A 25,359-nucleotide genomic window follows, 5' to 3' on the forward strand; every position below is an offset into this window, starting at 1 on the left:
TTAATATGGTTTGCTTTCTTCTTATATAAATTCATGTTTGCCTGTGATAATTCAATAAAGGTGTTAAAAAAGAAACAGTAGTGATTTTAAACACTTTTTTAATAAAACTATGTGCACAATGGTGCAGTCCAGGCACAGCCATAACCACAGCTAGGGGAGGAAGGGCTTTTTTATAACTTTGAGAGGGTCCAGCTTACTTTACTGATGCTAAACTGATAGATTAATTTCTATATAATCAAATCCTTTTAAATCTTAACACCCTGAACACCAAACATAATAAACTTTGAAGTCATATATAGGTTTGTATATCTGTACATAACCTAAGCCACAACAAAACACCATAAATGAAGCTAAGAAGCTCTTGGCAACACTCACCTTCAGTTACTACAGACCAACACCAAAGCTGCACAACCAAGAAGAAAAAGGATCAGCTAGTATTAAGTTAAATTTCCCATTTCCCTTCTGCAGTATAATAACCTCCCTACCAGCAAAATGAAAAACCAACTGTAAACATCTGCTGAAGGTATTAATGGTTCCTACAAGAAGGACTTGCAAGATAGTTGCACACTGATTAACAGCTTGGTAAGAGCTCTTCCATAATGATAACTTTAAACTATGAAAAAAGCCAGTAAAAGTAATCAATTTATGTAAAATTCAGTTATCTGCTTGTAAACACACTGCCTGGATATCGGCAAATAAAAAAAATTGGAGAAATTAAGAGAAAAATCAACCAGAAAAGAAGTAAAATCTCTTGGAGGAAATTTTGCAGATGATTAGCAAAAAGCAGTTCAAATATCAGTTTTGGTTTAGGAGATGGCTTCCAGTAATTTACAGGAAAAAATAAATCAAATGCATTCACAGGTGTTTAAAACAAGTGAGCCACTGAAAGAATAAATAAAGTGAAATAAGGACTGGAAAATACACAGAAGTGTTAACTAATTATTCAAATGAAATGAAAAATTAAGAGAATGAAATTATAAAAGGCTAGCTGAACATGAGACTTCTCACGAAGAGCTGTTTCAAAAACTCTAGTTAGAAGACTAAGTGCACAGAGAAAGTCTGAGACTTTCTGTATACCAGACAGGCTGGAATGAGCAGTACAAATAAGCAATTAGATAGGTGTTTTATTGCAGGATTTGTTAAGTGAAAAAGCACATCATGTATATGTGCCAAATGTGGTTATAAGGAAGCAGCCAAGACCTAGATTAGTAAAGATGTAAACATTAATGGCACAAAGAGCTACTCCTGACATAAATGACAGAAATGACAAGTAATACAAATTGGAGATAGTATAATGTTTCTGGAAATGATTACTCACTATATACCTGGCAGAAGAGTTTATCCCAGGAATTATAGAATTTCAAGAGGCAGATGTAAGATTCAAGCTGCTTTATCAATCTGCCTTCAGAATATTTTTTTTTTCCTGGAAGACCAAACACAATCTTGGATGCTAAACAGACTAAACAAGGAAATAAAAAAAAAAGTTTAGCAAACAAAGAGAGAGCCAGCAAGCAGAAAGGGACTCCACTTCTCATTTTAATGACAATAACAAAGCCCATACAGAGACTTTTTCCAGTGAAACCTCTTCCATTGCTCTAATGGAAGAAAGCACAAGAGTTGCTTGAAGAATCAGGAGTTCCTAGACTGAACCAGAGATTGATGTTGGAAGATGGAGATGATCAGGAAGAAGACCAGCAACATTATGAGATCAGTGGGAGACTAACGCATCAATCCCACTAGATATAGGATTAGACTTGTGGAATGTGGCTTTACAAGTGGTTAACAAACAAATTAATTTTGTTGAGCATGTTAAACTGGTGGGTGAACTGCAAAGTATATACCTCACTTTATGTCCTTAATGTTTACAAGAACAATGAAGATGTCACTTTAAGTAAAACAGTGCTTGTTCTTACTAATACTTATACAAAAAAATTTATGATGCGAATTGCATATAAATCTGTAAAGCTGTTTTGAATAAGGTACAGTGAGAGATATTTTAAACGACTGCTGGATATGGTAACAATATTAAAAGGACTTTTTCTTAGTTGTACTATATCCAGGCTTTAAGCTGTAACAAGGTAAGAAAATCGGGAAAGAAGCAAGTTAAAATTAATATATTGCTGTGATCTCGGCCTGCTGGGGTATGGATATAGACGTGCGCTGATCACATCATATGAACAATTAAGATAAATATTTTCCTTGTTTTTACAGATGGATGTCTAGATTAATGTCCTTGACTTAAACTATGGACAAGTGTTTTAAGTAAATAGGCTTGAAAGAAAAGTTAGTTCTTTCTTTCATTTGCAATATTATTAGCTATTTTTCCATCAGCAAATGTTCTCAATGGAAGACAAGGAGTCTACAGATGCAATCAATCATTAGAGGACTGAACATTATTTTCTGACTGAAATTTATAAATATTCTTTTGTGCAACTTTTGCTTTTTTTCTTATGACTAACTGCTTTTACTTGGAGACTACAGGTACACACAATTAATTATGAGATGTCTAAATAATATGTTCCGAGTGAAATGTATGAGGTGCAATGTAATTAACATTTAAGGGTACACTAGCAATCAGTTCAGTGAAAAATAAATGAAGTTTGAAACTACTGGAAAGGAATAAATTGTACAAGTAGGTGTCTTCATAGAATCCTTAATACAGTAATGCATTTGACATAACAGTGTAAAATTTAGTTTATTTCTAAAGGTAATGCACTTTTTCTTATGGCTTAAAGTTAATGTTTACTGAAAGCATTCAAGCGTTTTTTTACATTTGGGAGGAACAGAGTTAAGAAAACAACAGATGGCAGTTTAAGTGGAAACAAAGGCTCTAACATGTTCAGCATGGTTAACCTAAATTTTAAAATAAGTTATACCTGTGGGTGCAACCATCGCATTGAAGCAACTACTCCTGTTCAGAGGGATAAACTTTCCTTGTTGAAAATGTACTTTGTTGTGTGTTTTTTGCAAGTTAAAAAGTGAAGAAGTAACAATGCAAGAGATCAGCTTGCCAAGCAATAGTGTGTGCAAGTAAGATAAAGTTTGGAAATATGCATTCAAAAGGATTGTTATGCATGTTAGGTGGGAGCAGTAGTTTTCTTTCATAATGGTTACTCTATCCATGTTATCATAGAATGCAAATGGCCTTACAGGTACAATCAAAATGCAGACAGTAATGAAGTATATTAAGAGTAGAATGCTAATAGAACTGTTGCAGGAGAAATACCTGGAAAAAAACGAACATGTGAACTTGACAAAAAGGGATTTCAGCGTGGGCATTCAGCAGAATATCAGAGACAAAAGAAAAGGGTAGTAACACAGACTGCTCCAGCAGTGACATAAAAGGGAAAAAAAAGACAGTAATATTAGATTTGTGTTAGTACAGGGTTATTTGGCAAGGGGAGGAGGATTACCCTGGCATGCATTTACATTCTATCTAAAACTGCCATTATGGAGATTAAGAGAACTTTAGGATAAATAAACAGCTTTCGGCAGGGAGTACTACTGATGGGTGGGGACTGAAAAATGGTGCACAACAGTGAGGATACATCAAGGAGACTTAGAAGGGAAAATACAACAAAAGAGAGTATACTTCTGAAGAAATATAGAAGAATATGTGGTATGGAAGATCTGAATTCAATAGTAAGAACTCAAAATTTACACAATATTCCACAAGGTAAAATAACTGAGCTAGATTGAACAAAATACACTTATCCCTCTGAAATATACTTAATTGAAAGCTCTGGCCCATATCCACTAACTATTTCATATCATACACCAATAAAAACAAAGGTAATGAATTAGGATAATGAGGTAAACAATGATACACTGCCATTTTCCTACTTACATGTTAAAAAGAGACAGAATAATGGAATGGGTAGCAAAAATGACTAGAGAGTTATTCGGGAAGATAGAAATGTCTTCAGAATGTATAGCTAGTGAGTAGGATAAAATGAAAAAGAGGTTTAAAACTATGGGAAAGAAGTAACAGGAATTATAAAGAGAGTTGACAAAGGATGAAGCATTGCAGAACAAGGGGAATTTCATAGAACAAGAAAAAGAGCAATTGCAGAGTGCATGTAATCACAGCTGCACAGGTAAAAAACTCACTCTTCAAAGCCAAGAACACAGTATCCATGCGACCTGACAACATCCCAGGCTGCCTTCTACATGAACTACAGAATGAAATGGCAAACCACCTAAGTACCATGTTTAGTCATAGCCTTACCTCAGGCTTTGTGCCCATTGAATGGCGCACCGCGTCGGTTATCCCACTCCACAAAGGGGGAGCCATGACAGACCCTGGGAACTACCACCCAATTAGCCTGGTCTGCAAGGCCATGGAACATATCATCATGGAACTCAAACAAAGACATTGGAGAGCTCTAAACTCTGGACCCCACTCAGTTCGGGTTTGTAAAAAGCAGATCATGTCTCCTAAACCTGATAGACTTCTTTGAAGCAGTCACCAAAGCCACAGATGAGGGTAAGGTGGTTCACACAGCCTATCTAGATCTCGCCAAGGTGTTCGACACCATCCCCCACTCTGGAATTATATATAAACTCACTAAACTAGGTATACATCCCTATGTCACAAGATGGGTTACCAACTGGCTTACTGACAGAACCCACAGTGTGAAAGTAGCAGACTCCAAATCAGACTTCAGATCAGTGACAAGTGGAGTACCACAGGGTTCAGTCCTGGGTCCTCTCCTGTTTGGTATCTACTTCTCTGAAGTACAGGCTAACACAGAAGGTCTTTGGCTAACTAAGTTCCCAGATGACTGCAAACTAGGAACCATAATCAAAACTCCTAACGATGTGGACATCCTACAAAAGGGCCTCACTGAGACAGATGCCTGGTGTCAAAGCCATGGCCTCAAGCTCAATGCCAAAAAGTGCATTGTCATCCCCTTTGGTAAAAACTCTGTACCCATGAGCTACCACATAGGCGGTAGTCTACTAAACACCGAATGTGTGATAAGAGACCTTGGGACACAGGTGGACAGTAGTCTCTCCTCTGATAATCACATCGCCACAGTTGTCAGGAAATCCTTCTATGTGGCACACCTCATCACAAAAGGTTTCTCATCCAGAAAAAAAGAGGTCATTGTTCCCCTCTACTCATCATTCATTAGACCCATTACAGAGTACAACGCCCCTTTTGGTATGTACCTCACAAGACATCTACAACAACTGGAAAGGCTGCAGAAATACCTCACAAAGATGATCACCAGCCTCAGACAGATGCCCTACGCAGACCGTCTCAAAAAACTCCAGCTTTACTCCGTCGCATATCGCCTGCTCAGAGGCGATCTCTGCCTAACATACAAAGCTATGTCAAACCCAGAGCTGTTGGACATGCACCACTTAAAGAAATCCCAATCCCTCTGAGCTACATACTCCAGGGACCTAAACCTCATCACCGCAATAAACAGAACGTGCTGGAGGGATAGATTCCTGTCCCAGAGACTTCCCATAGTCTGGAACAGACTACCTATCTATGTCAAACAGAGCTCCTCATTAGCACTCTTCAAGAAAAATCTTGATGATTGGATGGGTAATAGGAAATTCACCCCGGGGAATCACTTCTGTGGCTCTGCTTGACAGGGCACAGGAAAATAATTTTCTTGGGTGGCGAAAGCCAGGGTACCTTTTTGGCTAGGCTTGTATAGGCCCTAGGGCCAATAGCCTAATACCTACCCATGAACCTAAAGTAAGATTAATGAGGTATTTGGATACTATGCTTGAAATTAAAAAGGCTGCTGTTAAGCAACTACTTCTTGTAAAAACTCTAGAGCACAAAAACATTTTGCACAATGACTTGTGCGACCAAAATTAGAACGAGTTGATGCCGAATTTAGACAGCCTATCACAAGAAAAGAAACCAGGGATCCTAAAAAAGTATTGGAGATATTTCAGAAATGTTATGAAAACTTGTATAAAGCAGAGGAGTGTAGGAACCAAAAAAAGGCACAGATGGAAATATTCATAAAAGATTTAATTATGCCAATGTTAGAGAAAACGAGGCTCAGCAATTAATAGCTAAGACAGGAAATGATGATATAAAAATAGTCATGTATCATCAATCAAAAAGAAAGACTACATGAACAGATGTTATTACTGTGAAGGTTTAGAAATTGGAAGCAAAGAAAATATTAAAGATGTGCAAGGTTTTGTTTAACAGTACTTTTTAAAAAGGGAGGGGGGAGTACCAGCATCTTACAAGAAAAAGCGGTGGCTGTATTATCCAAAGAAGATCTTTGACACTCAGCTTCATATAGATCCATTTCTATCTAAAACTGTGATTATAAAGTGTTCATGTCTACGCTAACAGAATGGCAAAGTTGATCCAAAATGTATAGATATGGATGAATGTGAAATTCTGGAGAAGAGTCAAATAACTGACAACATTAATAAAACAATGATGATCAAACGGAAGCAGAATGTAAAAAAACAGCTGTTGTTGTGAGTTTTGATATAGACAAAGAGTTTTATTAGAATTAGCTGAGATTTTAAGAGAAGGATAATGGAGCTCCTCTCTGACAAGCTGTGCTTGAACAGAGGAATTAGGCAGAGGTATCCTCTTTCCCTTTTGTCATTTGCTTTATATTTAGAGTCATTGGCAAAACAAAATAAGGAATTCACAAATTCAGGAAAATAACCAGTATGCTACTCAAAAAAAGTTAACTTTATTTACAAATATTACTTTGCATTTGATAAATCTAGAGACTGACGTTTCAGTGTTCTGGAGCACTTTGAGACAGTTTCAAGACTTTCTGAGATATAACATTAATGAAAGCAAAACAAAGACTGTGTCAGTAAATTATGTACCTACACATGAAATGGTGCAGCAATACCTAAATTTATGGGGACATAATAGGATGAAATAAAGTAAAGTAATGCCTTTTGGCTTTTCCCAGTTAGGGGTTGCCACAGTAGATCACCACTCCGCTTATGATTGGCAGTGGATTTTTACAGTGTCAATTTGGCAGCCCAGCACCCAACTATCAAAGAAGGTACACCCACTCATGCACGCACCTACCCGTATGTCTTTAAAGTTCACTCGACCATGGGGAGGACATGCAGACTGCACACAGAAGGCTTTCCAGCTGAGAATCGAACTAGAGAGCCTCTTGCTGTGAGATGATAACGCTAACCACAGCACCACCATGGCCTTAATACATAATAGGATGAAGTATTTTGATGTATCTATTAAAAAGGATTCTGTTACAGCAGCTAAGGATATATAAGATGAGACTAACAAAAGAAAATACAAAACTTGAGAAAATGGAAGCTCTTGATTATGGATCTGGATAGCAGGATATAAGCAGTGAAAATGTTGCTATTCCATTTAGTTTTACATAGAGGTTAGCCATACTTGTATAAACCACAGGGAAAGTTCTTGACAATAATTAATAAAAGAGTTGAAGAAATTTAGTTGGGGCAGGAAGAGGGCAAGAGTTAAGTGGGATAGATTTGTTCTTCCCATACAAGACGGTTTAGGATTACCTGACTTGAAGGGATACTTAACAGCTAAACTGTTAAGGCTGATAAAAATTAACAAGAGCAGAGGATTATAAATCAAAGTGGAAAGAGATGATGATGGAATGGGGGAGTTCAAATAAGTATCTTGTATGATTCTTGATGCAGATGCTTAAGGAAAAAAAAACAACTACTCATAATATTATATTCATAAAGTAGCAAAAAGTACTCTCAGAACTAAGACAATACGGGAATGAAGAAAGGAGATTTCACCAACAGGGATGACAGTAAGTAGGTTACAGAAAAAATGCAAAAGGGTTCTGGAAATTACTGCAATTAATCAGTAAAGAACCAAGGTTTCTGGAGCTAATAACTAGGGAGGAAAAGGTAAAAGAATGAGATGAGGCAAGCAGAACTGTGAACTTCAGGTTAGAAACTGTCTTTCTTACCCTGGAATGATAATAGGGTATAGGCAAAGATACATGGATGGGGATTGCTAAAGGAAAGACCAACCCTGTTGGGAGTTTTTAGTTGAGTCTAGAACAGAAGCTGCTATAAAAAAGGAATAATTAGTAGTACAGTATATGAAATATTGCATGCCAACTATAAAAATCAATCAGAATGATTTAGAAAAGATTGGAAGAGAAAGTGAAAAGGCAATTTACACAGGAACTCTGAGAAAATATCTATATTGCTCCCAACTATGCACCAAAGTCCAGAAGCTTTACGAGTTTTGCTTGGAAGTGTTTGCATACATATTTTTTATAACCCACGGAGACTTCAGATATTTTTTCCTCAGGTAGAGCAAATGCTGAAGGTGTACTGGGAAAGACAGAGATAACTGGGAACATGTTTTTAAGAATGCAACAAGTTGACAAATTTTTAAAGAATTCCCTACACAGTAGATTGTCAAAAATGTCTGGTGGAACAAATCATTGTAAGAAAAAAAAATTCTTGTGCTTTCAGCGGCTTTAACGTTAGTCTAGAATGTGCAGCTGTATTACGCTATACAAACAGAAGTACTAAAAAGATATGTACTTAAGAGCCCCACTACAGACAATGTTCAATCTAGAAGGATTTACTTTGCATGTCCTCCAGGGTGTGTTTTAAACCACTGCCTACAGCCGGGAGCCAAGAATTATTGCTGCTATCCTCTTCTAAACCATATTGGGATCCAACTGCAGTACTGTTATAACAAATGTATCATACTTATAAACAGATGTAGAAGTTCAAATAACAAGTTCAATTTTGCAAGGCAGGTTACTTTCCTCTATCGCCCTAGACCTAGACATTATTTGACAACTTTTTGCATACAGGTCTGTGGAACTTACAGGGATTTGAATGACTGTATTGTCTTATTTTATTGTATCATTAATAAATTTACCCATTGTTTACTGTTTATCTTTCTTTTCTCCAGTTTTATTTTGATAGGAATCCTGAAAATGTTGGATACAAAATTCACAGCCGCTGCCAAGTATCTTACTTCAGAATATACATCCTGAAGTAAGTAACTAAACATACTGAAAGTCCAAAAAATAGAATCAGCGACACATTTTTTTGTGACAAAAATAGCATTCAAAAGATTTGTAGCTACTAAGCTGAATATGTGCGTGCTGCGGTTTAAATTAAAAATGAACTACAACTAACTTATTGATTTTTCAAGAGAATCTAATTTATAATAGATAGGAAGGGTCCTGTATAATCACTCTCACACAGCAGAATAAAAAAATGCCAGAACAGATAAAAGATCTGCTCACTGAATGTCACACTTGAGCAAGACAAGCCACAGGTTTTAAACACGTCAGCATGCCTTGCAACTGTTTCTGTTTCATTAGAATATCCAGGCTGTCACATACTTGGTCACACCCGCTACCCACGACCAAACTCTCAGTGATGGCATGTATTACTCACAAGAACCCCTCTGTCCCACTCTGGACAGCTGAAAAGGTGACAACCCTAATGGTGTATCTTATACATATGCAAGTGTTCATTTATCCATAACTGTGGGATGTTGTCAAATGCTCATTTGTAATCTATCCATGCCATATTTAAATTCTTTCTCTTTTTACAGTTCTCTGTTATGCCTTTATTTAACATCAAATAATCCCTTTGTTCCATATGACTTTTTTTGTTACCCTTTTGTTCTATTGCCATAATTGATTTCTTTTTTCAAAATGACTATATACTCTGTCTACATCAATTCCAGTACATAGTTTGTATATTGTCAGAAGGCAAGTTACTGATATGTAATTCACAGGATGGCTTGCAAGTTCACTCAAATGGAAGAGTATCATTTTTCCTGTTGTTAACAAGGTTGGCATCCTTTTGGGATGCATGTATAAGTGATTCTTACTCGGGGCTAAATCTTTTTGTAAAGCTATTAATGCTTTTAGCTATAAGATAGGTACTGCATCAGAGCCTGGGCTTTTAGCAACTTTTCTTAATTCTGTCTCAGTTTCTCTGGCTCTTACTTCATTCCATTTCATATCCTGTACATCACAGCTCTTTGTTTTTTTTTTTTAATTCTACTATTCATTCAGCATTTTTGTTAGGTTCAACAGGATATTCATAAAAACTTTTCCAAAATGTGCATATTTCTTCTTTTTGGTGGTGTTTCTGTCCATTTTATTTTGTTTCTCAACTCTCCATAAAATTATTTTTGGTCATTAATTTATATTTATATGCATGTCTTCTACGTTTTTCTTCCTGTACTCATAATTTTAGTTTACTATTGGAAATAGTATATGATAAATCTTGGGACTGTTTTGCTACTGTGCATTGCTTTTACCATGTCTATCTTTCTAAGGATTTTTTATGATCTGTTCCTTTTCCACATTCTTCTAACAGTGATACTCTTGACTTAATGGCTTTATACTTTAAACTATTTAATGCTTCCATGGTGGTATTTTTACTTCATTTTCCCATTTATATTAAAGAGATTTCCCGTTCATATTAAACAAATTAGCTCCCTGATCCCCTTCTAATAAAACCTATGAATGGATGAGGACAGTTCATTCTCTACACATGTTTCAAGATCCATGATTATAGGATCAACTTTCAGGAGATGTGTGGTCAGTGTGAGAATAACAAGGAAAGTAGTGCTTGCTGAAAGATATAATTGTGCATTTCTTGGAATTTAGTTTTGGTCCATGGTTTTGACACCAACTATTTGTTTGGGAAGGGCCCTTTTGGATGATTTTGGTGTCCTCTGATGAGTTTATGAAGGTACCAAGTCTACAGTTGTCTACAAACTTGGTCAGACATAAACCCTTACCATTTGCTTTAACTTTTGAGAAGTAAATGCCAAAGGGGAGGGGGCCCAAGAACTGAATCCTGAGCTACACCGCTACTGACAGGTCTTCTGGAAGAGTTGCAGCTGCCCACGCTAATTTCCTGAGTTTTATTTGTGAGTCAGTAAGCTATCCAACAAGTTACGTAGTGACTTTACATTTAACTGGAATAGTTAATCGAATATACCAGAGTGCGGGTTGGTGTTGAATGCCTCTGTGAGGTTTTGATATGGATGTGTACTGATATGATCTCATCCACTGCTTAAGTAACCTTCTCGAAGAAGTCAACCAGGTTAAGTAGGCAGGACCTGCCCTTGACAAAACTAAAACAGCTTGGGTTGAGAGTTTGCAGGTTACATATGTCCTTATTTATAAATTCCATAATGCTTTATTATGATACTAGAAGATATAATGATACGGAAGAACAAAAGATAAGAATAGTACTCAGGAAGTGTGTAGTGAGTGCAGAGAATGAAAGAATTTCTTGTATTAATGTGCACACGTAAGGGTTAGTTGGAATACAAAAAAGTTTTTCATGGAAGGCCATTATATTAACATCAGAGTATTTAGTTTTCGGATATCTTCTACATTTCCACCACCTATAAAGAATTTTTGAATAACAGAAACAGATGAAGTAATGGATACTTCAATGCTTAATGAGAATGACATACATTTGGATTTAACGTTTATTAAAAGGCCTGACTCCTTTATCCATTAGTATAATTTGTAAACACATATAATGATGGAAAAGACTGTGAGGGGCAGGAATTATTGAAGTCATCTGCATCTACATGGTGTATTTATTTATCTTTGCAGACAAAGAAAACCTGATTGGAATTGATCTCATTTTCAGTCAAGTCCCGGGAAGAGAAGCGCCACAGTTATTAAAGATGGAAGTACAGAGAACATTGCAGAATACATACATAAAACAACATAATAAGAATTTTTCATTGTACAAGAAAAAAATACTGTACATTTTTTTTCAGTTACAAAATACAGAAGGTATTCAATTTACATACGTATGTATTAAAATATAGTCGTGTTTTTCATTGAGAATCAAATGTGTATGTACATTAAAACTGTGTGTACAGTTCAGGATCTAAGGTAGAAATGTCAAACATAATATGCACTGAAATTGTTTATAAATAGTTACTATATGTTTATAGATGTTAGAAATATGTTAGGATGATAAGTCATTTAACTATTGCAAAAACAGAGTTTTTAGGAGTAACGGAAGTACGTTAGATTTTGCAGTGGAGACTAGCTTTGATTTTAGTATATTTGTTTTATAGTCCATTTGTATTCAGTGGAACTAAAGTTACAAAATCAATACTTCTTTACAAAAACAGAAAATAACCATGGGGCTCAGACTGGCCCTTTGAAAAATACTGAATGGTATGTGGTATAAGGTGGGAGGTAAGAGAAAGAGTTCTCTATATTAGTCTGCTGATACAGAGTTGGAAAACTGGACTACACCTACAAATTCACAGTCAGAACTGAAAGGATTTTTAAAGATAACAATTACACTATCACATACTTCAGCCAGATGTAAGAATAAGGCAGCAACCGCTTTATTCTTCCTTTTAGTTTTGAAAAGATACACAGTATCTGCAGCACAGCAGGGGTTGAATCCATTTTGCACAGGCAAAGTGTTCATGTTCTGATCAAACATTAGTTATCTATAGTGTTTTCAAGTAACTTTGCTGACAGACAGAGAACAGCTAGTTTGGAGACAGAATGGCTTGGGCCTCCTTTGAGAAGACAGATGATGACTGCTTCTTTTCAAAGTACAGCAACACAGTCTTTTTTTAAAAGTGTAGATTTTTTTCTAGATATGGACACAGTGAAACAATGCTCATCTTACTTCTGCTGTATGCTATTGGTATAAGTAGAATTTTATGCTAGGTGTTCAAAATAGGGTTATATAATTTACAAGGCAAGGACATAATGACTGAAAAAGGGTAATGCTGCACCAAGCAGCAAACTATATTTTACAGACAAGTTACTGCTGTGTTCAAGATAACTTCACAGATCAGCAGTAAAATCCTGCAGGTTAAGTACCTGGAAACCTTTGGGGTCTTCTGCACTTCTAAAATATTTCAAATTACAAAAGTAGGGAAATCATCACTACTACACAGACAGGGAGTAAAGGCATAGGTGTATCAATTTACAGCAAAAATAAATATACCTCAAGGCTGGACAGAGAGGAGAATGCACCTGAGCTACTCCATGTTCAAACTGGCATAGGCAAAATCCCACACCACTGCCTTATAAGCTATAGGACCCCCCCCCCCCATGGCCCAAGAAACCCATAACTCATATTTAAACTTAATGGAAACACTCACCATCCATCCCACTACCATATTCATGGGTAACTTTAACTACCCCAGTATTAACTGGGAATTATACACCACATTAAACGTGCAGGCACAGGGATCCTTGGATTTTGTGAACACAAACTCCCTGGACCAGATTGTCAATACAGTGACAGCTATGAAAAAATAGTGGATCTGGTTCTCACTAATACAAGACAGTGCTGCACACCCCCTAGTGTAATGTCTTCTTTGGTAAGGTCAGACCAGAAAATGGTCTCCTTTGAAGTGAAAATAAACCCTGGAACTCAAACTAACCATGGAATGTTCAGGAACTACTCAAAGGCAAACTTCATACTATTAAATGATAACCTAGCAAAATGTCAAGCCCTCATAAGCCTTGAGAACACTGCTGCCTACATGGAAATATTCATAAAAATCCTATACAAGCATGTTAGTAGTGGCATACAGGGAAGCTGTACCCACCAAGAAGAACAACAGAACTAACTAAAAAAAAAAAAGTCACCCTGGTGGAATCATATCATCAATAGACTGTAACAGAAGGAAGAAAATCTTGGCAAAAATCAGGGGATGCAGCACCCAGCAGGATAACAGCACTCTCATCAAACTAAACAAATAACTCAGAGGACAAATAAAGTCTACCAAAACCAAACTGTAGGTAACTTTTGCCTCCCAGGCCAAGGACAACCACAATGCATTCTTTAGCTATGTAATTTAGCCACAAATACTGAGCCAGAAGATATAGCAAACCTACTAGCCAACAAATTTGGCTCCAACTTTACTCCTCTCTCCTCCTCAATCTCCTCTCAGGAAATACCATCAAATATAAATCCCCTTATTATCACTATGGAACAGGTCTCTAATGTTCTCTCTAAGGCCAAAAACACTGCATCAATGGGCCCAAACAATATTTCAGGATGTCTTCTAAATAGCATGAAACATTACCTATCAGGTCCTCTGGAATTGGTATTTAACTGATGCCTCAAAAGAGGCTTCATGCCTCATGACTGGAGAATAGCAACAGTCATCCCTCTGTACAATGGTAGGCCATCTACAGACCCTGGAAACTACAAACCCATAAGTCTCACTAGTCTCATGTGCAAAGCCATTGAAAGAATTATTATGGAAATGATCAACAATGACATAGGATAACTCCAGACTGAAACCAACCCAATTTGGTTTCGTCAAGGACAGGTCATGCCTACTCAACCTGGTGGACTTCTTTGAGAAGGTGACTAAAGCAATGAATGAGGGAAAATTGGTTCACAGTGCCTACCTTGACCTAGCCAAGGCATTTGACACAATACCCCACTTGGGCATTGTTAAACTCAAGAGGTTAGGTATAAACCCTTATTGTCACCCGGTGAATAACCAGCTGGCTCACAGACAGGACCCAGGAAGTTAGAACTGGGGAGTCCACTTCTTCAGAGAGACCAGTCACAAGTTGAGTCCCTCAGGGATCGGTCCTGGAATTGCTCCTTTTTGGCATTTACTTCTCTAAAGTCAAGACCGATGTCAATGGCCTCTGTCTGCCTATATTTGCAGATGACTGGAAATTAGGAGCAGTCACAGAATCCCTCACCAACACAAATGTTCTCGAAGAAGGGCTTGTACAGACAAATTACTGGTATCAGAGCCATGGACTAAAAATAAATGCCAAGAAATGCGTAACAGTATCCTTCGGGAAGTCATCCACCTCTAGTAGCTATCATATTGACAACAAACCCTAACAGCCAACCCAGTAGTCAGTGACTTGGGGACGACACACACATCTAGTAATCTCTGCTTTGACCATCACATCTCTACAGTAGTGAGGAAACATTTCTATGTAGTGCAACTTAAACAAAGAAATGGCATCTAGGTCTAAGGAGATCATTGTTCCACTGTATTCTGCAATCATCAGACCAATCACGGAGTACAATGCCCCCTTTGGTATGCACCTAAGCAGGCATACCCAACAACTGGAACACTCAAACAGGTTCCGCACTAAAAGTGTGTAAGTAACATGTCCTATGCAGACTACCTTAAGGCCCCTTCACTCTATTCTGGTGTCTACAGGCTGTTGAGGAGAGATCTATGCCTGGCATACAGGGCATTGTCAGAACCCACCCTGATGGACCTCCTGCAAATCTGAAAAACAAACAGCAGCAGAATTACCCATTCTAAAGACTTATACCTTGCCTGTGATGTAAATAAGACCTGTTGGTGAGACAGGTATGTTTCCCAGAGACTCCCCTTTCTCTGGAACAAGGCCCCCAACCATGTGAAGCAGAGTTCTTCTCTAACCCAATTCAAGTGTAACTTGGAAAAGTGGATGAGGAACAGGAAATTCATCCCTGGTTTGGTGTCTATGTCTCTAATGGACACAGGCAGCCTGTAAATATTTCATCTCCCATGCCCTGCTTGTAAATATTTAATATTCCAAGCCCCTGCTTACACTTATCAGGGTACCAGAACTTGTCACAGGTTTGGGATGCATGGTTAGGCTTAAGACCCTTGTGGTCCTCTGCCTAGCATACATCTATGAATAACTGAACCTATGTCTGACATGGTAATAACTTCATTTCCTAATAATGTCTTCACAGTTAAGAGTCAGCCAAATGTAACTTCTTCCTTTGTGGGCTGTGAAATATTGTCTGATCGCAAAGTTGCACAGATCAAAAAAGGTGGATCTCAAGGTATGATAAAGTATCATAATACATCAAGTAAACACAGACATTTTCAGACATAAATGTTTCAGACAATATGCTTGCAGGAAGCTAATGCAGTGTGAATAGTCAGCCTCACGGTGTACACAGAAATGCTTTCCTGTCACAACAGCAAGACCCAAAACTGCAGATTCCAAAGCTCTGAAAAATAAACTGGAATTGCAATCAACCAGCCAAAGAGATAAATAGTAAAATACAATAAAATAAAATAAGTAAATGAAGTGAATTATGAAATTCACCATTACATCATTCAAAATCTGAAGCCCCCTGTACACCCTTACATGGGGGATTGTGACCATACATCTGTTCCTTATAGGTATATATATATATATATATATATATATATATATATATATATATATATATATATATATATATATATATATATATATATATATATATATATATATATATATATATATATATATATATATATATATATATATATATATACATATATATATATATATATATACATATACATATATATACATATATATATATATATATATATATATATACACACTAACTCCAACACTGCTGTGCACTGCAGGAAGAGGAATACTCCTGAGGCACCACAAATTCATAGTGACTCCACTTTTCTGCATTTGTAGTTCTGCTATTCTCTAGTGACTGCAAGTATGGTCCTCAGAATTGCAACACGAACACCACATAAACAAGCTATTTGTCATTTCTTGAGAGATTTTATTTTGACTATGATCAGTAAGAATTCTCTTACAGTGGCTGCTGCCATTTGAACATTACCTAGGAAGTATCCCAGAACATTATGAATGCTGTGCACCCCTCACCACCATCACCACCACCAAGCTTTATCATTTATGTAATATCTGAATATATTCCAGCTCGGGAGGGATACAATCAGAATTATTCATATGCATACCTCTCAACTGCCCAGATTTTCACAAATTTATGTTTGTTTCTCTTAAAATTTTTGATTTTCTGTCAAATCACTAGGATGATCTGAGGAATGAAATTAGTAAAAAAAATGTCACACATTTGATATTCAGACTTCATATCCTTTAGAAAATGTATTTTAATACATACCCTGTTATTCTAGCAACTTTCTAGGTTTATAAAAGCAATATTTAAAATCTGTCCCTGTTTTTGGGCTTCTGTAAGCCCGTTATGTCATGCTTTGTCCAGATTTCTTGGGATAAAAGGTTGAGAGGTATTTTCATGTGTGGTTTTAATCACAGTTCTCCTACTGCAACTACATATGGCTAGCATAGTTGAATCTAGATGTTTTCGGGACTTTTACTAAAGAAGCTGTGACACATGAGGTAAGATAGCTTAAATGTACTGCTGTCTGACCATTTGGATCTCCCAGGTGACAACGGAACACAAATCAACCTGAATAGCTTGAATATTATCAACATAAAGTAGTATGAGCTTAATAAGAGGGGTGACATTTTCATATGGCGCTATTTGTGAAGGAGAGTTTTGGGTTGGGCTAATAGTTTTTTCAGAAATACAAAATAATACTGTGGATATTTTAAGTTAATTTTGCTTGACCTGAAACAAGCGCAGGTCTAATCCAATGATTTTTAGTGTACCTAGTAATTCTTGCATAGCTCACAAGGGTGCTGGGTTGTATAAGCATGAAGGGCTCTGGCCACACCACTGTTACGAAAAGCAGGGAGAGAGCCCTACTAATAAGAGAATATCCCAGAAGGCTGCAAGCATGCAAGGAAAGCCTTATCAAAATAGCTCTGGCCTGAAACAATTTATAACACAGAAGAATCAATAAATAATCAGATTACGAGATGCACATTACAGTTTTACAACCTGCTGTAATGTTGCACTGCAGTGAACTCCACAGTTCAGATTAAGAGTGATCCAGGTATACTGTCACGTTCCATCTTTCGAAGTGCCAAACTGAATGGAAGATTGCTATCAGACTACTAGGTAGAGATGTCACTGAATTATCCACCACCTGGCATGTGTGCAGTAGTCTGAAATGTACACCAGTGGAGGAAATGAACAGCCAAGCAGCAGAGGCTTTTGTTCATTGCATACATGAACAAAATGGCTGCAAATATAACTGAATACACAATTGCTTCTGATTCAAGACTTGAGTATCAAGTTTGCCACTTCAAAGATGCACCACACCAAAATGCAACTCAGTCCTTGTTGATTGGCTACCAAAACAAAGTAAGCACCACAACACCAATAAGCAACTTTTGTCTTTCTACTTATTTTCTAAATGTTCTAGCACTGGGCTTGACTACTCATTTGACTGACAGTGCAAGTTTATTTCTGTTAACAGCAGCACTGCTACAATACTGATAATTCCATTACTTTTTTACTGTACCAGGGTGGTAGTAGTGAATTAAATAAATTAATAAACCTTCTTACATTAAAATCAACTTTTGGGTAAAAAAGTCAATATTAGGTAAGAACTAGCAGCAGTATTCAGCCAGGCCAGCCATCTTCCAGGCACGGACACAGGGATACCAGAAAAAAAAAATTCTGCTCAGTTATGCTTGATCACAGCTGCATTGCCAGCCTAAATGAGTTGTCAAAATAATCTCTTTAAAATAGATGATACATACACTAAAATGAATGAGGGTCAAAGTTGTAAAAATTTCTGAATATAATACACATCAGTACATAATTACAATTATGTCCCCAGTTAGTCTACACTTTATTTTGTATTCCTAGCAGACTCCGATATGTACCTAGCAGCTAGAATTTTGAACATGATATACACACCTGTTCCCTCATAATTCTACGTCTACCAGATGACTGAAAATTATGAAACAGATATAACTATCATTCAATCCTTGCTTATCTAGGCCTAAACAAGCCTTTCCAACCTTCCAAGAAGCTCAAAGGGCTCCCTTCTAAAAATAAATCTTCTTCTTTCGGCTTTTTCCCCGGTTAGGGGTCGCCACAGCGGATCACCTGTCCGCTCAAGATTGGCAATGGAGTTTTACGGTGTCGAGTTGCCAGCCCGGCGCGCAACCTTCCACAGAAGGCACACACACACACACACACACACACACACACACACACTCATGCCTAGGGCCAATTTAGAGTGTCCAATCCACCTACAGCATGTCTTTGGGATGTGGGAGGAAACCGGAGCACCCCTTCTATAAATAAATAAATAAATAAAACATATTATCCATAGCAACTAAGCCCAATTAAATGGGGGAACCTACAAGATGCAAAAAAATTGAAAAAGTGCCGAATGCGATATGTATGTTTTAATTTAAATTTATGAAAATCAAGTAACTAACCAAAACTGTGGCCGCAGAGCAACAAATTCCATCTAAAAACTTAAAAGTTTTATTCAAAATACTTAAAATAAAAACTGCGTTGTGAGCGCATTCGTTTGAACCAATAGTCAAACTTCATCTGACATTATACATTGATGAAACTCACAATTAAATACTAGCACCTGATCTTATGACTGGTCTAAAATCCCTCCTTTCTATGACGTTAAAACTACCATTTTCATTGTTTTAAAATATGCTAAAACATTATTTTTCATCACTATAAAAATGAAATACAATGCATACAAGTATCTGTTTAGGAAATATCACTCTGCATTTAAACCAAAGGCTTTGTAACTTCTTTCTTATCAAAGCCTTCAGTTTTAAGAGCGGTGTAACTGAGCTACGCTCATTTAAGCCTGGCCAGCTATCAGCCTGCAACCTGACCTGCCATACTAATGCTCTCTTCTCTAAAAGTATCATCCAAGGAGACTTATCATCGATATGAACATTATCAATAATCATATATCTGAAACTATGTCCTGGATTTTCATGGGCATGTTTTGCAAGGGCGTTACATAAGTTTATTTTCCTAATGGCATATTCATGTTCATAAATTCTCTGTACAAATTTTCTTTCAGTTTTGCCAATATAGAATGCAAAACAGGAATCACACTGTGCCAGATATAACTGCAATACTAAAGCAGTAGTTTATTTCCCCCTTATTTTGTATGATATATTGCTTACCATGAAGGAATTTACTTTAGATATTTTGAAACACCATTTACACCCACCACATTGGGCCATTCCTTTCATCCCAGTACTAAAATGACTATTATTGTTAGATAACAGATTTTTGAAATTTCTCCCTTTACGATATATTACTATAGGTTCTATTCCCACCTTTTTCCTAATATACACAGTCAGTCAATATTGGCCAATTTTTCACTAAAATTCCTTTCACCATCTTACTATCTTCAGTATATGTTGTAATGAAGGCCTTATTAAAGTTGTAATAGAAATAATGCTGATGGTATTTTTTTTCAAGCAGCGGGGATTCAGCAAACGAGGCAGAGGAACAACCGGGGGAGGACTCAATAAACAGAATCGTTGTGTCTATAACCAGTGACATTTAATTTTCTAATTTTGACCTACAACAAAAAAATCTGACTTTGTCTGTTAATAACTGTAAAATCATTCAGAACAATGAAAAAGATTTTAATGTGTACAGTTATACTGAAATGAATTTTGATTCTGCCATAGCTGAAATATTATCTAAAGGTATGACTTCTCTACCTAGTTGCCATTTTGATGTCACTAGCACCATTACTGATTTAAAAATGTTGTTGTTTGTCTTTCGGCTTTTCCCGGTAAGGGGTTGCCACAGCGGAACTCCGTTCCGCTAATGATTGGCAGTAGATATTTTTTTACGAAACGCGGAGGTGCCAGCTCGACGCCCAACCTTCAACGAAGGCACGCCCATTTATGCACGCATGTCTTTCAAACGCTACCCAACCACGGGGAGGACATGTAGACTCCACACAGAAGGCTCTCCAAAGCCCAGCCGAGAACTGAACGGGAGAACCTCTTGCTGTGAGGTAACAACGCTACCGCCGTACCACCGCTGCATCCATCCTGATTTAAAAATGTATCTATGGAAAATCAATTTTTTCCCTCATATTAGATGAAGAAGGAGAGAATATGAATCACAATAAATATCAGTCGAGTAGTAGTTACAATCCACCTCTCCACTTCTTATTAGCTACATATGAGAGAATGTGTAAACTAGATTTAAGAAAAATGGCTTTCAGTAAAACTAGAATAAGACGCAATTTAACTGAAGATGAAATAACCATATTAGAGTTTTTGAAAGCACAACAAATAAGAATTATGAAGTCTGATAAAGGGAGTGGGGCAGTAATTATGGATTTCTATGATTACAAAAAAACGGATGAAGAATTTATTAGATGCCCCTACTTATGAAAAAGTGTCTCAATTGACTGAATGGAGCACATAGGAAAATTCATGGGCAATTGAATGATGTATTTCTTGAAAGGAGAATAGATTTAGATAAACAACACAACAGCAAAAATTCCAGCATTTTTTGGAGTCCCCAAAATCCACAAGAGCGTCACTGATCCACCTATGCACCCAAAAGTGGATGTCAGGGACTCTCCACCTATGCACCCAAAAGTGGATGTCAGGGACTCCATTACATCTGCCTGTGCGAAGTATTTGAATCATGAATTTAAAAACAAATTGAAAAAAAGAAAAACACATCTGTAAGGATTCCTAGTCATTTTTAGAGCATATTAATAACATTAAATATAATGAAGAAGACATCATGGTAACTACTGATGTTCATGATTTGTATACAGTCATTCCTCAGGAAATAGGTCTAGAATGGGTCAGTGAGATGTTGCATAAGCATTGTATTCCACAAGACAAAAGAAATTTGCTACTAGAACTTCTAGAATTGGTGCCTAACAATAATTACAAACAATTTAATAAGCAATATTAATTACAAAAAGAAGCTAAAGCAATGGGCTCACCTTGTGGGGGAGATTATGCCAACATGGTCAAGGCCTACTGGGAAGATAAATATATATTCAGATCAGAACATCAACAAAAAATCAGGACATATTTCTGTTTTCAGGATAACATTAGCATAATTTGGAATGGGGACATAGAATCTTTAGAAAACTTTTTAGATTATATAAAAAATGTACTACAACATTGTTTGAATTTACAACTAACATCAACATTCATTCTATGGTATATTTGGATATTCACTTGATGAAAGAATTAACAAACTATACATTTCACCAAGTCAGCCGCGGTGGTGCAGCGGTAGCATTGTCTCCACACAGCAAGAGGTTCTCCCGTTCGATTCCCAGCTGGAGCGCCTTCTGTGTGGAGTCTGCATGTCCTCCCCGCGGTCGAGTGCCGTTCGAAAGGCATGCGTGAATGGGCGTGCCTTCGTTGAAGGTTGGGCGTCGAGCTGGCACCTCGGCACCGTGAAAATCTACTGCCAATCATTAGCGGACCGGAGTTCCGCTGTTGCGACCCCTAACCGGGAAAAGCCAAAAGAAGAACGAACATAGGAAAGAAACATATTACAACAGTTTTCTTCACTATACAAGTTCACATCCATATCACCAAAAAAAAAAAAAAATCAGTGATCAAAGGACAGTTAGTTTGAGCTGCACGTACGGTCACTACAGAACAGGATTTTTTACTCGAATGTGAAAACTTGAGATTTATGGTCTCTAAAAAGGGCATATCCTGACACATTAATACAAGAGTTAATGGAAGAATTCATCACCAAGAGAGAAATTGGCCATTTCAAGCCAATTTTATTAGACAAAACCTATGTTCAATATCACCCCATATTGGAAATAAATACTAGCAATATTGGGGAGAGCACTGATAACCCCACAGTAACATCGCAAAATATGGGGAATCGTATTTGGGGGAATGATGACGGTAGTATAGCACAAAGGAAAAACTTTAATAAGGCCTTCATTACAACATATACTGAAGACAGTAAGATGGTGAAAGGAATTTTATCCAAAAATTGGCCAATATTGACTGACGATGTGTATATTAGGGAAAAGGTGGGAATAGAACCTATAGTAATATATCGTAAGGGGAGAAATTTCAAAAATCTATTATCTAACAATAATAGTCATTTTAGTACTGGGATGAAAGGAATGGCCCAGTGTGGTGGGTGTAAATGGTGTTTCAAAATAGCCACAGTAAATTCCTTCATGGTAAGCAAAATATCATACAAAATAAGGGGGAAATAAACTACTGCTTTAGTACTGCAGTTATATCGGGCACAGTGTGATTCCTGTTTTGCATTCTATATTAGCAAAACTGAAAGAAAATTTGTACAGAGAATTTACGAACATGAATATGCCATTAGGAAAATAAACTTATGTAACACCCTTGCAAAACATGCACATGAAAATCCAGGACATAGTTTCAGATATATGATTATTATCAATGTTCAGATTGATAGTAAATCTCCTTGGATCTGATACTTTTAGAGAAGAGAGAATTAGTATGGCAGGTCAAGTTGCAGGCTGATAGCTGGCCAGGCTTAAATGAGTGTAGCTCAATTACACCACTGTTAAAACTGAAGGCTTTGGAAAGAAAGAAGTTATAAAGCCTTTGGTTTAAATACGGAGAGATGTTCTTTCCTAAATAGATACTTGTATGCATTTCATTTTAAAGTGATGAAAAATAATGTTGTAGCATATTTTAAAACAATGAATTAATGTAGAAATGGTAGTTTTAATGTCATAGAAAGGAGGGGTTTTAGATCAATAATAACATCAGGTGCTAGTATTTAAATGTGTGTTTCATCAATGTATAATGCCCGATGAAGTTTGACTATTGGTTCAAACGAAAATGCTCACAACACAGTTTTTATTTTAAGTATTTTGAATAAAACTTTTAAGTTTTTTAGCTGGAATTTGTTGTTCTGCAGCCACTGTTTTATTTGTTTAATTAAATTTATAATATCTTTTAAGAATGCAATTTGCCATGTATACATGGACTGGATGCGTTTACTTTTTACCTAAATCCCATTTGCACATGAACTCACTGGCTGCAAAACTTCAGATGTAAAAGAAAACTCAGAAGACAAAAACATGCCCATCAACAAAACCACATCCAAACAATAAAACAAACCAAAAGAAAAGAAAAAAAAAAATGCAAACCAGGCCATCTGACAATAAGACAGACATACACACATACCAGCAAAAAAAATAATCCATTGAAAAAGAAAAGAAAATACCTTGGTAAACCCTTTAATTACCATTCATAAACATAACTTCATAGTCCCACTATGCCAAAAAATCCAAAACTGCAAAGTACAAACAAACATGAAAAAAAATACTACAGAAATACATAAAAAGGCTAAATGGAATGGGTGTGCTTCTGTGTTTGTGTGTGTGTGATTGTAAGGTGTTTAATAAAGCAAACATCCAGAATTACAGGATTAAGGAACTTTTTACCTGGTTCAAAGTTTTGCCATTTACTAATAAACTTTTTTCTTACTCCTACAGCATCAGACACTATACACATTACACATCTCACCTTTGCGTATTTTAAATTTAGCTTTACAAAACCCCATAAAGTGAGGATATGGAAGGTTTTGTTTAATAGTATTTTTAAAGGAGGGAAAGCACCAACATCCCAGAAGAAAGCTGTGGTGGCTGTAATACTTAAAGACGGTAAAGACCCATCAGACTCGCATCATATAGTCCCATTTCAATTTTAAACCATGATTATAAGTGTTTATATCCATAATAGCTATAAAAATGACAAAGGTGTTGCCAGAATTGATAGATATAAGTCAAAGTGTTTTTCAGAAGGGAGGAGAGGCAAACCTTTGACAACATTAACAGAACAATGATGATCCAAAGGGAAGCAGAATCTAAGAAAATAATGCTGTTGTTGGTGGGTCTTGATGCAAAGAAAGCATTTGACTGAGTAAGCTGGGATTTTATGAGTAAGGCAATGAAAGCATTTGTATTCTCTGATACAATAATAAGGTTAATTAGAATATACAATGGATTGAAAGCAAAAATTAAAGTGGGAGGGTTTCATCTACAATAAGTTGGGTCTAAACACAGAAACCAGCCTCTTTTTCTGTGAGATTACCTTTTTCTGCAATACATTAACCTGTCAGCCCCTCTAAATAATTCTTGTTACTTCTTAACTATACCTCTTTCTTTTACTTCTGTCCTCAAACTCCACTTTCTTTTATCCTACTCACTAGCTATAACTTCTGAAGAAATGTATATATTCCCTAAAAACTCTCTAATAATTTCCACTACCCATTCCTTAAATTATCCTTAATTTCATTTATTTTAACAGATAGGTGGGAAGCGCTAGGGTCTCATTTTTCCCTTATTACCCTGTATTTTTACCTTAGCTGTTATTGGTGCATGATTTGAAATAGTTATTTTATATGTTTTGAAGTTTTCAATTAAATGCACACTTTCCTGTGAAATATAATTCTGTTTAGTCTAGCCCAGTTAATACACCCTGGGGAATAATATATAAAGTCTCTTAGTGTTCCTCCTACTGAACTCACATCTTCCATACCAAATATTGTCATACACTTCTTCAGAAATCTACCCTCTTTTATTATACTTTCTATTTTAGGTCCCCCAGATACATCTTCACTGCTGCAAATAAAGTTTCATTCTCCACCTATAAATAATATTCCTTGCTAAAAGATGATTATTTCTCCCAAACATTTCTTAAGCTCCATAATAGCAGTTTTAGG

The 25,359-nt window shown here is 36.6% G+C and overlaps 1 protein-coding gene across 2 annotated transcripts in view; it reads right to left on the reverse strand.

Annotated features, from left to right (window-relative positions):
- The window catches only part of USP30 (ubiquitin specific peptidase 30), an 811,144-nt gene that overhangs the window by 613,358 nt on the left and 172,427 nt on the right, over positions 1-25,359 (reverse strand). The window lies entirely within an intron of this gene.

This window comes from Protopterus annectens, chromosome 4.part0 (assembly GCF_019279795.1).
Source record: "Protopterus annectens isolate FY-2018-M chromosome 4.part0, PAN1.0, whole genome shotgun sequence".
In the NCBI taxonomy this organism is placed as follows: domain Eukaryota; kingdom Metazoa; phylum Chordata; order Ceratodontiformes; family Protopteridae; genus Protopterus; species Protopterus annectens.